The sequence below is a fragment of the Hyperoodon ampullatus genome (assembly GCF_949752795.1).
Source record: "Hyperoodon ampullatus genome assembly, chromosome: 11".
NCBI classification, from domain to species: domain Eukaryota; kingdom Metazoa; phylum Chordata; class Mammalia; order Artiodactyla; family Ziphiidae; genus Hyperoodon; species Hyperoodon ampullatus.
In genome coordinates this window covers 27,474,809-27,480,167 of record NC_136924.1, presented here as the reverse complement: position 1 = coordinate 27,480,167, position 5,359 = coordinate 27,474,809, and positions in this window count along the sequence as shown.

Genomic DNA, 5,359 nt, shown 5'->3' with positions numbered 1-5,359 from the left:
AATAAAATTTAAAAACCTACTAAGGCTTCAACTAATGGAACTGTGTATAGCACTTTGAAGGGTAAACCACTCTACTAGAAATTCTGAATCAGGGCCATGAAGAGTCTGAGATTATATGCAAAATTCTTTTTTTTGGAAAATTTATTAAATTTAATCAGTGTGGGTTTATTTAAATTCTAATGTCAGTTAAATGGCATAGAATTTTTTTTTTTTTTGGCTGTGCCACGTGGCATGTGGGATCTTTTTTTTTTTTTTTTTTTTTTTTTGCGGTACGCGGGCCTCTCACCACTGTGGCCTCTCCCGTTGCGGAGCACAGGCTCCGGACGCACAGGCTCAGCGGTCACGGCTCACAGGCCCAGCCGCTCCGCGGCATGTGGGATCTTCCCGGACCGGGGCACGAACCCGCGTCCCCTGCATCGGCAGGCGGACTCCCAACCACTGTGCCACCAGGGAAGCCCGGCATGTGGGATCTTAATTCCTCGACCAGGGATCGAACCTGTGCCCGCTGCAGTGCAAGCCCAGAGTCCTAACCACTGGACTGCCGGGGAATTCCTGCACAATTCTTTATGTATATTTTTCTCATAAATGGCTCCTTGGACTTCAGCAGATTCTTTGTAAAAACCTGGCATCTAAAAGAGGCTTTGAATTAACTGTTCTATTCAAATAAGGCGGCTTCACTGTTAGTTGAAGTAAAAGATAAAATGACAGTCAAGCCCCACAAAATAATTTGGACCTGCCCACTGAAATACTTCAGAGTATATAAAACCTCCACCCCTTGCTCTGTGGTTGAAAGTCATATATTTAACTGACACTTCAGAAAACCAAGTGCTGGCTGACTTGCCAAGCCTGAAGAAGTAACATAAACAAGGGTGTGAGATGAGAATAGAACGTTTCCCGTGTAAGAGCCATTACCAGCTCTCTTGGGACACCTCAGAAGTCAGCAGTGATCAGGAGCATCATTCTGATAGACTAAGGGTAGGAAAGCACTGGGATTCGGCTTCTAAAGGAGGCAGCCTTGAAAAATCTCAGCTCTGGAGCCCTGGGTTAAAATCAAAACTAGTGCTTTCTTCGGAGTTTGAGTTTCCTCTTTTGTAAATGTCTTCTATCCGATGTCTTCTCTGTCATACAGAGCGGCCACGACTCTTTGTAAAAAATCATATACAAACACCTGTTGACAAAGGTATTTTAAAGTATATACATTGCCCTACAGACTTGAGTTAGAGATAACAAAGACAGAGCCTAGCTCAACATCGAGAACACAGGGGCTCAATAAACAGTAGCTAAATAGACATAATGTGACTTTCTTCTCAACTGACCTGGACACAGCTACATAAACTGAAGATGAACAATGCCGCTATCATACAGCTCTTTTAAAAGTCTGAACTGCTTTATATGCTGCCTAGAACCTCTCCTGAACTATTATACTTAGGGCTTAATCGCTAACAGAGACAGTCTACTTTCACCAAATCAGACACCTTGTAGCTAAATCCCTCACTGAAGTCAGTCCTCCGGCCCTACCGTCAACCATTCATTCCACAGGTATTTACTGAGTGTGTACTAGGTGTTAAAATAACACATGGAAGATACAAAGATAAACCATTTTCATCCTAAAGGAGGGTATAATTTAGCAGGCACAGAGGAATGCAGTTCCACTCAGCAAGCAAGCTATGCACAAACGCCAATTTGCCAGAGCTATGCTAGGAATACCAAGATTTACATGGGCTCAGCCATGAATCATGAGCACACAATCACACCAGGGAGATCAGGCACGCATCCCAATAGCGATAACACAGAGCCAAGGGCCAGAAGTGTGAGAACACCAGAGTGAACTTTACAGACAGGCCTGCGCTCTATCCTGGCTCTGCTGCTTTACTAGCTGTGTCATCTGGGCATACTCCTTAAGTTCTGAGGGCCTCCATTTGCTCATGTGTAAAACTGGATAACCCCACCTCCTTCACAGGACTACTCCTGGGAGGATTTCAGTCAACTAGGTACCACAGCATTTAGGGGCTAGCACACAGCAGACGTTCAATAAATGGTAGCTGCTATCACTGACAGACATTCGTTTAAATATTTGATGAGCTCTAAGGCAGATCTAGAATCACAGGCACAAGGAGTAAGTCTAACTCTTCACTTCTGATATCGGCAGGACTCCTCCTTTCCCAGAGACAGGGATTTGTGGGAGGAGGGAGAAACAGGCAAATCTGGCCTTGTACTCTGACACAGGTAGGCAGCTGGAAAAGTGGGTCTGAGCAGGAAGAAAAGTCAGGGAAGAAAATGAAGAACAGAACAAAAGAGGGAAATTTTAGGGACCACAGCTCCAACAGTATTCCCACGAGCTTCCAGTAGAGGTAAAAGGGGGCAGAGCACGAGATCACCAGAAAAGCAGGTTGGGGCCAGACCCTGGAGGACACAGAAAACCAAGCTAAGAAACATATACTCATTCTGGATGCCGATCTGGGGGCAGCAAAGAGGCAGTCAGGAAGATGGTTCTGCAGCAGATGGACTGGAAGGGCAGGGAGATCAGAAGTGGGCAGCCAGTTAGAGACCGTTTAGGTAGGAGGCAACAGTACCTGAAGCAGCCTGGGCAAAAAGTTAATAGAAGAAGTAGGCACCTGTGTGGGAAACAGGCCCTGGTAAATGAACAGACAGGAAAGGTGAGAGGAAATCTGAAGCCTGGACCAGAAGAGTGACACCACTGTACAAGGACTGACAGACAGAAAAGAAGAGGTTTGTGCTGTCACCTGGTTAAAGTGGGAGAAGGCACTGGGTCTCGCCATGCATTCACAGCTAGTAAAAATTTTACTATATAATCAGCACCAAACAAATTTATTTGCAGTACTAACAATCTATGCCTCTTGTAAACACTGTTAGTCCTTACTCTTACCTTCTTAAATAAACCAGAGTCAAAGCAGTCCTTCAATTCTCCTTAGGCCTCAATCTTAACTAGGCCAAAAAGCACATACACTACTAATCTCCCCGGAAGGGATTATCTGAGGAGAGAATCAAGTTTTCCGCCCGTTTTGGTACAGTATTAAGAAAGAAAAGGAATGGTCAGAGAGTTATTAAATTACCACTCATTTCCCGATGTCTATTCAGTTAGGAGTCTGGTTTCTGGTAACTTTTAGAAGTTAGGCTTGAAAGGAGACCTGCCTGTTTCAGTGCCTACCCCGGGCCCAGAACGTGGGGGGCCCCCAGCCTGAACACAACACCATCACCTCTGAGCTCCTCCCACACTGGCTCCATAATTCCCTTGGATGTTAATCATGCACCGCTTTGTGTCGTCCTCTCTCCTATTATTGCCTGGAAGAAATTAAGTCCCATGTTGCAAGTTTTAGTCTTAATCTCCCAAGATTATTATCTCAAACTACTGAAGTCTTAACTATGTCTGGCAGTTTGTATTCCAATAAGCACTTTTTCACTCACTTTGCTTTACCTCTCAATACCACCGACAGGCATTCATTTTATGAGTGGTTTCAAAACTCTGGAATCCTGGAGACACTGATTTACATATAAGAAAGAGTCCCTGTGGGAAAATTTGCAAGCTTACTCTTAAGAACTAAAATGTTTATGAAAGCCGTATGTCTTTGTGCAACACAAACTAGATTCATAGTTCTTAGAATTTAGTAGCTAGCTAGTGCTAATTTCACATGTGAACATACAAGCCCTGACCACAGATAGCATAGTTCCCCATTTTTCTACTCAGGTAGAAAGTGTTACTTGCCTGTTGAGTTACTATTTGCCATCTTCTAACTAACACCTTTGAAGTATTAAATAGTAATCTCTTGTTTGGTTTTCCTCGATTCTAATTATTTAGCAACTAATCGTGACCAAACTACCTTATACATTAAAGTAAGTCTCAAACGTGATATTTATCATAAGAATTACCCGAGGAGGCTTGTTTAAAATAAATTAAAAGGCAGAACCTAGCCCCTTCCAGAAGGTTCAATGAACAAGATCTCAGGGAAAGCCCAAGCATGTGTGTTTAACAAGCACTCCAGGGGACTCTGTGCAGGTGGTCCATAGTCTACAGTTTTTTGAAAGGCACTTCTTTAAAGCCTTCATCCTATAGGCAGTCATCTAAATTTATCAATTCCTTGTAGTAGGGCTGTACTCCCTGGTCTTCCATAGTACACTGTGAAAACAAGGTAGGTTTTGCCGCTGCTGCTATTTATTGAGGAGAAAGGAAGACAAAGGAAGAAACAATATTAAGAGGAGAAAAGAAAAGCACATGTTTTAACGAGCTCCCTCCCTCTCCATTATTTCGGTTGCAACTAAAGCAGGAAATCTTAACCTTTTTTAAGGTGTGGACTTCAGGATTATTATACTAATCCTATAAGCACTCAATTCTCCACTAAATAAATGCCTTTCTCCACTCAAACCCAATGTTCCCTAAAGAATTTCAAGACCTACCATTTAGTCCCAAATGTGGGCAACAATTATCTAGAAATTCACAAACATTTCAAAGCAGTAGCCTTACCTTGTTGTGTCTTCTTCCATATCTTAGTACTCATTAAAAACCAAAAATATATCAAATGATACAAAGGAGAGTGGTAAGTTTACTTAAAAGAGATGTACTAAATCATTTTTTAAGATTTAATTATAACTTGGTGGTAGGCTTTTCATTCATGGCATTGCACCTCACTAAATGTCTGAAATTAACTATGATCATATAGAATTGAGAACATCAGATCTTACCAATAAACTGGGTGCAAAGCTTATAAAAAAGTGATTTTACTTTTTACTCCCACTGGTGTTAAAACTAGGACCATGTGTAGAATTTATATAAAGATCAAATGCCTATACAGCTTTTTAAGTGCAAATTTATGACACAGGCAGAGAAAAGATCAGACAGGAAAGAATATTAACAGGACTTTGTCTCATTTTACTTGCAAACTAAAGGTCTGAGTAACACAGTGTATTTTATATCAAGCTAAAAGCCTTAATCTCCTTTAATTATTTTCCATTAATTTACTATTTGTCTTTGAAGTCTATCTCCATTTCTTATACCTATTCTTCAAAAAGGTAATAAATAAGATTATTTTAAAAGAAAAGGTAGAAAATAAAAATACAAATTGTTATAACCTTCCTAAACACACACACATCTAAATACATTGTTACATTTAACTGAGGCCTCAGGCTTACTTCTAAGAAGGCAATGTTCAAGTATGAGATCCAGTTCTTAAACATTATATTGATACAAACAGACAAGGAAGACAAAAAAAATCAGCAAAAGTTAAAGCAGATGTGTCAAGGTGATGGGATTCTGAGGCTTTCTAACCTGGTCATCCACGTTGCATATCCCCCCCTAAATGTGCACCCAGCCTCCCAGCACCTTGCCTGTATGGCAGGCCATGAC